Below are 12435 nucleotides of genomic sequence, written 5' to 3' on the forward strand. Positions count from 1 at the left end.
GAAAAACTATCCGTTACGGACCACACATTGCCTGGCTTCCTGTTGATAAAACTCTTCAGCTCCCCCCCCTGCCGAGCAGGGAGTACACCCAGCTTCAATCTTGCAGCAAAGGATGACACTGGTGGGTTTTAAACTTGGGATGTCCCATCAACTTGGTGACATTCACAAGTTGTCCCTACCAGATGAGTGGAGCCCTTGTAGGCTTTCCAAGCTTAGTGAGAAAGTAGCTTCAAGAAAACTTGCTTCTTTCTCAAAAATGAAGTTTCCTGATACTAATTAGAATGATTTTATGTTAAATATTATACCTTTTTCCTGTAAACCTTACGTTTCTAATGTAATTCATTTCCAGTAAAAACTGTAGTGTTTAATTACACTTTAATGTCATTTTTTTCATATTTTAATTGTTGTTTCTTACCCTCACCCTCTTGTGCTTCTTAACTTCATGCCTCACGCATTCAAGAATTTTTTTTTTTGAAGTCACTCAACCTGTTTCGTCACAGGCTAGCCAAGCCATTCGACAGCTGATTAATCAGGATTTTCCAATTAACTTCTAAAAACCAAGGGGGAGCGTTGGTTACACACCTACCCACGGGGAAGGAAGTTTCCCATGAAAGGGATGCCCACAAGAGAAAATGGTTCCCCATGGGGAGAGAGGCATGACCCTGTTCTCATAAGAAAACAGCTTTTTGAAATTTAATCAGAACCCACCACACCTCTTTCTCATGGGGATGCTTCCACATTTGTTTCACTTTCGTCAATGTGATATTTGGGGTGTTCAGTGTTTGTTTCACCCATGTGAGAAAGAAACAGTAAGCCCACCACATCTCTTAAGAAAGAAGGCCTCTTTCATACCAAAGAGACTGAAACGGCAGACCTTAGCTCTGCCTTCATAAGACTTGAGCCCAAGAATTGTGCCAAACGGCAGACCTTCCCTTAATTCCCAGGGTACAATAACCCCACTGAACTGCCTGCCCAACACATCACGGTCCAACTGACCAATTTTAGCCCTATGATCCATAGCTAGAAAATGGACCCTATAGTATTCTCAAAGATTGCCATCTGGATCCGATCAATTCGGATCAAAACCTTTCAACATCCATAATCTCTTTAAGTCCTCCCAAGAATTTGTTTCCATTTGGTGACATGAGTTCTTTCACCAACAGTGCAAGTGATTCGTTAGAACGTGACTTTAGAAAGCAGAAACCACGTCACCCTGGTGGACCAAAAGAGTTCAATATACCATCTCTGTCTCATCAAGAGGATGAGTTTTCAGTTTCTCAGTTGATGTGTGCTTTGTCGAAAGGCTGAAGAAACTACACATCTTTTTCATCATGTGCAGTGTTTTGAGAATTGTTTTCTAAATCTTGGAGGACTCCATCAGTTGTTGTGCAGGAGGGTCGCTTTGGGTTGGATCTTATCCTCGGCCTGCTATAATTAAACGTGAAAAGAAGTGGAGACTATTTAAAGAGTTTGGTTATTTACAGTGTGGTGGTTCATATGAATGGCCAGAAATAATGCTACTTTTCGGGATGTCCTGTTCAACTTTAATCGTCTGACTCATAGGGTCTTGACTGATGTGTACGTTATCCTCCGCATATACCTCAAAGAGTCCGATCCCCGTCTAGATGTCTGCAGTCCTTGATGAGTTTTCTGTTTGTGTTCGGGTTTTTCTATTTTTGTGTTAATGGTGTTCTCATGTTGTTGTTGTTGTGGTTCTCAAAGCTTTGTTGAGTTTCACTTTTAAGTAATGTTGATCGCTTTTCAGCTCTCTCTCTCTCTCTCTTGTCCAAAATGATAAAGCAGCCACCTCAAAACAGCTGTTGCAGCCGCGGTTTTGTATAATCAACATCAGTGGTTTTGGACTGCATAATTTTTACCAAAAATCATCTTTTTAGGAGAAAAAAACAGCACATATTGTAGGCTGTTTATTCAAGGCTTATAAAATAATTTTTATGTTATAATCGAAAATTTTAATAGCTGATCTTCACTAACTAAACTATCTCTAAGATTACTTTCGTTAAAATTTATAAAAAGTAAAAAAAAAAGAAAAAAATTCATTCAAAAGTATATATATATATATATGGGGAAAATTTTATAATGGCAACATGCTATCTTTTTTTCATGAATACAACCTTACATATATAATTTACATATTTCACTGACTGAGAAGAATGTGATGAAGACAAGTTTGAGAAAAGAACAGAAATGAACCTGAACACACCAACCTAGCTCACACCCAACTTAAATGAAGCCGCAATACCAAAAATGCTTATTTTTTGAACTTACAAAAAAAATTAAAATTTATTTTTTAGCGTTCGATAATCTTTTGTCCAAAAATATGTTTTGAATTTAGATTTTAGTTTTAAGCAATTATAATTTTTTATTTTAATTAAGTTTAGTTCTAATGGCCAATGGGATTTGTTTAGGCCATTGGCAGGTGTATGCACATTGTGCAGGCAATTTTCTTTATTTTTTATTTTAATTATAATTTTGCTGAAACCCAGCCCGACAGAGACATGCAACATCTATCTCCCTTGTGTTGTTTAAAAGAAGAAGGCGTGAAGGAAGGAGATGAGGCATCATGTTGTTATTTTGAGAAAAAAGAAAAGTAGTAGTAAAAGAGTATAGGGTTGGAACGCCCCTCTCTCTCTTTCACAGTGTTTCTTCGTGGCCGTCATGGACGTGAGCTACGTGAAACCCACCTTGGCCAGATGTCGACCCTCAATGGTCCATTCATGAACTAAGAAGCTGGAGTAACATGTTCATCATTGGCGAGCTTCAAACCCTCCTTTCCCTATTTTTTTTCTTGTTGAATGGCTCATATGTTCAGCTTTGTGTTGTATCCGTTGTATTTTTCCCTTTTTACTACCTTTGATTGATTCATATTTTGGTTCAGCATGAATGATCTACATCAGGGGAAATATATTGTTGAATCTTGATTTTTTTTTAAGACTAAATCATGCAATTTCATTATGGAATTGCATTGTGGGAGTCGATTTAATTTGGAAAAAAATGTGTTGAAAACTTATCTAAACATCATTTGGACTGAGCATTTCTTGAACTTTACCTGTTGATTGGAATCTGTTTGTGCATGGTAAACTAACTCAATATATTTTCCCAGAATTGGAGGTCAAAACTGACATACTTTGGTTTAGTTTTGGCGCCATCTGAAGTGCTAATAGGATCGATATTGTTTGGGCCTGACATAGAATGAGTTTGCATTTTATTTTTTTGTTGTAATCTCACCTGAATACAGAAATTCTGAGTAAACAAGAGACGTCCCCTTGAGATTCCCATTTGCTGATATTTACTCTGCATCACCTGTTCTTTTACTGTTTTTGTTTGGGCGTTAAAAAAAATCAATTGTAACTCTATGTTAACCTGTTAGTTGTATGAGCTTGGGTGCTACGAAGAAAATCTGATCTTTGTCTAGATTTGCAGAACACTACGGGGATGGGATAAAATCAGATTCACATGGTTTCACTATGAAACTGAAGAATGTGAAAACGCCAATAGCAGGAACTGAATATAAAATGACTAATTTCATCAGCAGGTTCACTAATATCATATCGTAATTTCTGTGCCCGGACAATACAAGCTTAGTTTTTTTGGCAAACCTACAGATGTTGATTCAATTCAAGCAAACAGAACAAAAATTAGAACTTAATGATGCGACAACACAGCAATGTAAATATGCTTAGCAATGCTACATATTCAGATTTTAGCTAGGCGATAGCAGGAATTTAAGGGCAAGGATTTACGCAGGTTCAGTTCTACGGATTATTCTCAGCAGCATGCAATAAACCCATTATGCTCAATGACAATCACGTATATCCGCAGCAAAAATCGATATTAATTCAGCTACTGTGCTCTATTTTCATAAAATGCATTCCAATGTAAATCAGGGTAAGATGCTTAAACAAAATAATAACATTTAGGGAATGGTTGTTTAAGCAAAAACGCACAGAGGAGTGTTAGCGTCAATATCATAGCAGAAAAAAATTCAACCCAGCATCCAAAAACAACACAAAAAAATAGAAAATACAGATTTCACCCTAATCAAACAACAACCCAAAAAAAAAAGATAGATCCACGGCTAATAACGGATTCTGTTTAACATGAAATACATGGTAGATCCTTATTCAAGCGCCACACAGATTCATTACACAACCTTGATTGGGAATTTAATACTTAATATAATTGCCCAAACAACAGCAATAAACAGAAATCAGACGATATAGGGCAAGTTGCAGCAAATGGGGAACTCAAGGGGACGCTGCATGTTCTTATGTTGTTGTTGTGTTTAGGGAAGACAACAACAGCAAAATTAATACAATACATAATTGTTTCAAGTGTAAGGAACGTAGACTGAACATAAGGAGATTCTGGTTTGACAAGAGCACGGAAGAATAGAGATAAAATGTCATACGCCCAAACCAGTTTCAACAACAGGAATCTACGATTTTTTTTTCAGTTCATGAGAAACGTCTAAACAGATTCTGCATATGCGATTTTTTTGTCTACTTAAATCAGCATTAACACCCGATAGCCAACAATGAAATCGCACAAATCAGTCACATAAAAAATCAAGTCACTACATTATATTTCATATCAAAAAAATTCTAGGCTAGAGCAAAGCCCCTCTCTCACCCCTCTTTTGTTTTTCTACAGCTAGGGAGAGATTCCCCAACGATAACCCCCCATCTTACCCCTCCCTCTCCTGCCAGTGGCATTACTCAACCCTATGCTCCTCTCCTCGCATGCTCCACTCCTCCAGCAGTGTCCTACTCTGTCGTCGGTAACTTCTTTCTGCTTTTAGGCCGATCGAGTTTTGAGAGTTGTCCTTCCTTGCCGTTGATACCACTCACTAACAGTGTCCCGCTCCTTCGGCAACGTCCTCCAACAGCGTCGATACTTCCTCTCTCTCTCTCTCTCTCTCTCTCTCTCTCTCTCTCTCTCTCTTTGAATTGTTTTTCCGGTACATTTGGGTTTTTTCTTTTTTTTTTACCTTTTATTTGGTTTCCATGTCAAATCTTTTTTGTAGTATATAGTGGTGGTAGAGTTTTAGAGGGGTATTCTTTAATTGATCATTTTGTAAGGGTTTTTGGTTAGGGATGGCAGTGGACAGGGGCGGGGGCGGGGCGGGGGACAAGGTCTCCACCCCCGCCCCGTTTCAAAATCTGAGCCTTCATCCCCGCACCCCCTCCCCCCGCCTCCATCCCCGGTTCAAACTGGGTGAGGCGGGGCGGGGCCGTGTTTCCCCTCGGTCTATAGTCATTCTTTAAGAGATTGGGGACGGGGCGGGGAAAGGTGGGGATTGAGACGGGGACGGGACGGGGCGGGGGAAAGTGTAAGTTCATCCCCGCATGGGGATAGATTTTAACCTTCATCCCCGCCTCCGTCCTTGTTTTGTGCCCTTCATCCCAAGTCCAAACGGGGTGGGGCCCCTTTATCCCCCGGTCCACTTTCATCCCTATTTTTGGTTGATATGTTTAGATTTTAAAATTTTATTTGGTTTGTTATATACCTGTTTAATTCACAATCCCTTTTAAATGTATGTGTGTGAAATTTTGGAGTGGTTTGTTGCAGGGTATCGAGTTGCTCTATGTTTTCATTGAAACATATATACAATGTGCACAAGATTTTTAGTTCATTGAAACATATTGAGATACTATACAAGATTTTGTTATATACCTTTTTAATTCACATTACATTTTAAATGTACGTGTGTGAAACTTTGGAGTGGTCTATTGCAGAAAGAAATAATGATTGTTTAGAGGAAAACATGAACTATGCAACATGAATCTTGTGGAATACTAGTTTCTTATTACATTCATTGTCATTCATAAAATTGGTTATATTTGCAAATTGACAATGATGTCATGTGATAGTTTCTTGCAACATATTGCTTTCTATATGTTTGTATATGTTTTTGTTATTACTATTTTTCTCATGTTATTCATATATTTGTGTATTATAAATATGAAAATAAGGATGGTTGAAGATGCATTTAACATCAATGAAAGGCTACATGAGACACAAGAGGAGTCTCAATGCTCTCAAAGGAAAGAGAACAATACATGGACCAAAGCCACATGATAATGTTCTTTAAGCAATTAAAGACCAAGTAGCTAATGAAAGGAAGACACCCAATAGATTCATAAGTGAAGGATATACTAAAATAGAGAGCCAATACATAGAAAAAAAAATTCTCAATTACAATAAAGATAGCATAAGAAATATGTTAAAGACTTTGAAGGCTAACTACAAGATTATGCATCAGATTAAAAACTTTAGTGGGATGGGTATAAACCCTGACACAAAGCAAATTAAAGTTACTAATGATATATGGACTAAATATGTGATGGTAAGCAATGAAAAAATAAATTGATTTTGATTTGTGTTATTCTTAATTTATAGTTTAGTTACGAATATATTTTTGCACTTACATGTAGGCATATTTCAAGCATAAGAAGTTTAGGTATGCACCATTTTCATAGTATGAAGATTTAGCTCTTTGTTTTGGTACTTCGTCTGCGACGGAGTCTCAATCTTTTATAATGTGTACTCATAAAGTTCCACCATCATCAAATCGGATGCAAGAGCAAATGGAACAAGATATTTCTTACATTTGACAATAATGACCTTGTTTTCTTATATTCTAGGATAACAATTGAGTCGGATATACCATCTAATTCTGATAATTCTTATGAGAAGAAAGCGAGGGCTGAGAGACAAAAGAGAGAAAATCTAAAGATTCTATTATAAATGCAGTCAACAGTGTTGGTGAAGCTATGGGAGAGTTAGTTAGAGAGCAGACGATATCAAAAATGGAAAAGTGCATTGAAATTTTGGAAATTATGAGTCTTGACAATGTAACCTTTTGCATGACAGTTAGATTATTTGAAAATAAATGAAAGGCTCGTGCTTTTCTTGCTATGAAAGAAGAACGCAAGTTCTTTTGGTTGTTTAACGAGTTAGGCTAGTGAACCCATTATTTGAATGGCACTACAAGAAAAATGTCAATTAGCGACGGATAGTAGCGACGACATTTTTTCGTCGCCAATTAGCGACGGCTTAACGAGCGTCACTAATCCGTCGCTAATTTTTGTGATATTCACAGATGTAGCGATGGAAAATGGTCCGTCGCTAAGCCGTCGCAACGTAGCGACGGCTTAGCGACGGACCATTTTTGTCGCAACAGCACGCTGCGATTAGCGACGGATTGGGCAACGGTATTTTTCCGTCGCTAAGGAGTTGTATATATTTACGCCGGCTTAGCGACGGAATTATTCCGTCACCAATCCGTCGCTAATTTTCGCGTAAATCTGATCAGAACCCTTTTCTCTCTTTTCCTGTTTCCTCTCTCCCGCCCTCCCTACGCAGCCCGACGCCTTCCTCCGCCGCCCAGCCGCCTGTCGCCCCGCGTTCAGCCCGAGCCGTCGCCCCGCCGACCGACGCATTCCCCGCCGGAGACAGGTTCGCCCGCCCTCCCTACGCGTTTCAAGCAGGGGTTAAACCCCCTGCCTTTCCGGCATGGGGGGTCGACCCCCTGCCGGAAATCTCAAGATATTATTGGTCACGGTATATTTTTTTCCACGCGTTCTTAACCTTGAAACCCTAGGTGACTAAATCTCGAGATACTCCCCACTTGTTTGCGAAAAACACAAACAACTTATGTTGTGTTGTGTGGTTCTGCCTGTGAGAGCACTGAGAGGCAACCCGACTGCAACAGCCAACAGGTTCATCTCTCTCTCTCTCTCTCTCTCTCTCTCTCTCTCTCTCTCTCTCTCTCTCTCTCTCTCTCTCTCTCTCTCTCTACACGCACACACATTCATATTGGGTAGAGTTATTTTTCGCCAATGTTTAGGCTATCGTTGTTTGATGATACATTCCTATGCAGCAGACTCTTAGAGTTCTGGTGATTTGGGCAATGCCCACAAAGTGTTTGAGGGAATTCCCCAACGAAATGTTTATTCATGGAATGACATTGTCAATGCATGCTTCAAAAGACAATGCCCACCAATTGTTTGTTGCAATGCCTGAGAGGAATGTGGTGTCTTGGAACACTGTGATTGGTGGGTTTGTTCAGAGTAGGTATGAAGACAGAGGGTTGAGATTTTATAAAGAGATGAACAGGGCTAATGTTCTTAGTGCGGCTGGTAAACTAGGTGATTTGGAAATGGGTAGGCAAAGCCGCAGTCAGGTTGTTAGTGTTGGGTTTGATTCAGATTTGTATGTTGAGAATTCCTTTGTTTATATGTATGCAAAATGTGGGTGTTTGTGCAATGCATACAGAATATTTGATGGGATGGCCACACTGAGGTATCATGCACTGCATTTTATATTATAAGTTTGTAAACCACAACTTCCATTTTGACAAATGCTAAAAACAAGTAACCATGTGGTCTCCAGAAAAAAACCAACAAATAAATTTCATCGTGAAGCCTCATAATCCAAGTTAAACACCAACAAGGAACATATATTTTTCAATGAATGGATAGCCTAACATAATATGCAAGTGAACTTACGCAGAAAGAAATTTCATAACATGTATGAAATCTGTTACACGTTCCCCTGTGGCACCCTCATCAAGTACCCCATCACTTCCAGCCAAGTCCAGAAGAGAAAGCTTGTTGTATGTGCTTTCCTCCATTACCAACAGGCTAGAATGTACATGAATTGTAATCACCTTGAAAGTATCCCAGTGAGTCATAACATAATGCTAGAGTGGGAGAAAAATAAGTGTGTATGTGTTTTATTGACTTCGAATGCATTGTAATACTTGATGTGAATGATTTCAATTATTTGAATGTATTATAATTTATGCAATGAATGATTTGAATTAGTGCAATACTTGATGTGAATGTTTTGAATTATTTGAATGCATTGTAATACTTGATGCGAATGATTTGAATGCATTGCAATGCTTGATGTGAATGACTTGAATGCATTGTAATACTTGATGTGAATTATTTGAATGTATTGTATGACATATGTTATTTGTTAGAATATGGTTCGTGGAGGTTATAGTGGTCGCTCATCCAGTAGTAGTCAGGCTCACACTACAAGAAAATTGTTAATTAGCGACGGAAATTTGCGACGTATTTTTTCCGTCGCAAATTAGCGACAAATTAGCTAGAGAAAACTTTTTTCATGAATCTGTCGCTAATTAGCGACGGATTAGCGATGAAAGTTGTTTCATCGCTAATTAGCGATAGATTAACGACAACAATTTTTCGTCGCTAATTTTCAATACAAGAAAACCATTTTAGCGAGGGAATTTTTCCGTCGCTAATCCGTCGCTAATTAGCGACGGAAAAATTCCCACGCTAAATCCCTCGCTAATTTTCGATTTAAACCGAGCGCGAAATTTTCCCTCTCTCCTCGTTCGAAATTTAAATCGACCGCGCGATTTAAACCGCTCTCTCCTCGTCGAAGAGTGCGCTGGAGAGCATGACGGCGATGAGGCAGATTGTTGGAGGACGGTGACGTCGGCGGACGACGACGACGGAGGACGGCGACGATGGAGGACGACGACGACGGAGGACGACGATGATGGAGGACGGCGACGACTTCGAAGGACGCAGTTTCATGGAGGACGGCGATGACTTCGGAGGACGCCGTTTCACGGAGGACGGCGACACCAGAGGACGGTGACGATGTCGGAGGACGGCGACGGTGACGACGTCGGAGGACGGCGACGAGTTTGGAGGACGCCGTTTCACGGTGGATGGCGACGAGGCTGAGCGATTGTTGGAGGAAGGCGACGCCGGTTCACGGAGGACGGCGATGCCGGAGAGCACCGGTTCACGGAGGACGATACAAGTCTGTGAAATGCCTGTCGGGTGCGGTATAAGTCCGGCTTATTGCTGCCGGAATACTGCCCGACAGGGATCAATTTTTTTTTATTTTTTTTTTAAAATTTAGCGACAGATTAGCGACGGATAATGTCCGTCGCTAATCTGTCGCAAATTTGCGACGGAATTAACGACATATAAGTTTTTTGCCAATTAGCGAGCAAAAATTCGCGATGGCCTCTATCCATCGCTAATCCGTCGCTAAACTGTTTAGCGATGGATTAGAGATGGATTTAGGTCGTCGCTAATCCACAGGTTTCTTGTAGTGTCAGCCTTCATCTTCACGGGCTCCTATGATAGGTATATCATATAACTAATTAGATGCTTGATTAGTTCAAATGCGCATTCTGAGAATTTCTAATGTATTTTTTTACAGATGATGTTGCGCCTGTACACGACCCACATACACCAGTTGATCACACAAGTCAACAACCAACACAGGAAACAGGGTTTTCTCAGGTTGGCACAAGAAGACTCATTCGAATAGTGTATATCGATAATCGACCGTAAGTATTTTGTTTTCAATTATTGCATATCTTTTAAATATTTTATATTGATATTTATTGTGTAACAATTCATGTGCAGCACGAGGTTTGAGCCACAAGAAGTAGTACGGGAGATTAGGAATTCACTTCTTCAACATCTACCACGACCAGTTGCTCAATGGAAAGAGTACCCAAATGAGGTGTTAGACAGATTGTGGTCCTCATTCATGGTATACAGTTGTTCCTCATAGTTAATGTGTTTCATATTTAATTTATTTAAGCAATGTCTACTAACTTTCTGAAAATATTTGTAGGCTTCGAATCGCTTCGCAACTACGGTAGAAGAAAATGATGCAAGGAAGGTGTGGCAGAAGGTGGCTGCCAATCGATTTGCAGACATGCTGCATATTATGAAGACTGCAGCAAAAAAAGCATCTGGCGTAGTAGATGATTCATTACTGTGGAAGGGCCATGGTCCTATTACTATAAGGAGAGATTACTAGGATGAAATGTGCGATAAGTGGGCGGGAGATGCATTTAGAAATCGCTCTGCGAAGGCTGCACAAAATCGATCGAAGATGCTCGAAGCCCATCTACACACAAGTGGATCTAGGACATTTGGGAGCCACCTGAAGAAAATGGTAACTCATTAATATATAATATTAATTTTATAAGTATTGTTGCAAACTTGTGTACTAAATCTTTTGTTATTTAACTTCGCAGGAAGCAGAAAACGGAGGCAGTGTACCATATAAGGATGTGTTTGTAGAAACACATAAACGGAAGACCACGGGAGTCTTCGTATCAGAGAAGGCGAGAACGACAATGGTATGTATTAATTCTATTAATAATCATTGCAATATATATGCAAGTTATCATAATGTTATCAATAATTATTAATGAATACTTTAAACATTATTTTGTAGGAGGCATATGAGCAACAGATGGTAGAGCGATATGGCGATGACGTTACTCAGCATCCATCATTTGATCCTACAGCATGGGTGACTGCAGCAGGTGAACCCAAAAAAGGTCGCGTGTTCGGGTTTGGGAGTAATATGAACACTTCACCAGTTATTGGTTCTTCCAGTTACGGCTCACCGACTTTTTGCGCCGACATAAGCTCCAAGCAGCCGACTATTCTTTCCGGTGATGATGTACGTCAGATCGTTAATGAATCACTGAATAACTACTTCCAATACACCGTTGCCCCCTTTCTTCGAAATGAGATCAAGGCCGCTGTTCTGGAAAGGGGATCTTCGATTTCAGGTCCCTCTCAGGTATAATCACATATTCAGTTTTTTGTCTGCCTTAGAACACATATGAGCATAATCGAATCACATATATAACTTTTTGTCTGCCTAAGAACACATATGAGCATGTTATAATCACATATTCAGTTTTTTGACTGCCTTAGAGCACATATGAGCATGCTATAATAACATATAGAGTTTTTTTATTGCCTTAGAGCACATATGAGCATGCTATAATCACATATAAAGTTTTTTTGCCTGCCTAAGAACACATATGAGCATGATAAAATCACATATAAAGTTTTTTTGACTGCATTAGAACACATATGAGCATGCTATAATCACATATTCAGTTTTTTGACTGCCTAAGAACACATATGAGCATATTATAATCACATATTCAGTTTTTTGACTGCCTTAGCACACATATGAGCATGCTATAATAACATATAGAGTTTTTTTATTGCCTTAGAGCACATATGAGCATGCTATAATAACATATAGAGTTTTTTTATTGCCTTAGAGAATATATGAGCATGCTATAATCACATATAAAGTTTTTTTGCCTGCCTTAGAACACATATGAGCATAATCGAATCACATATATAACTTTTTGCCTGCCTTAGAGCACATATGAGCATGATAGAATCACATATAGAGCTTTTTGCCTGCCTTAGAGCACATATGAGCATGCTATAATAACATATAGAGTTTTTTTATTGCCTTAGACTACATATGAGCATGCTATAATCACATATAATTTTTTTTGCTTGCCTTAGATCACATATGAGCATGTTATAATCATATATTCAGTTTTTTGACTGCCTAAGAACACAT

The sequence above is a fragment of the Nuphar pumila genome, chromosome 16, assembly GCF_984573655.1.
Source record: "Nuphar pumila chromosome 16, dmNupPumi1.hap1.1, whole genome shotgun sequence".
Lineage (NCBI taxonomy): Eukaryota > Viridiplantae > Streptophyta > Magnoliopsida > Nymphaeales > Nymphaeaceae > Nuphar > Nuphar pumila.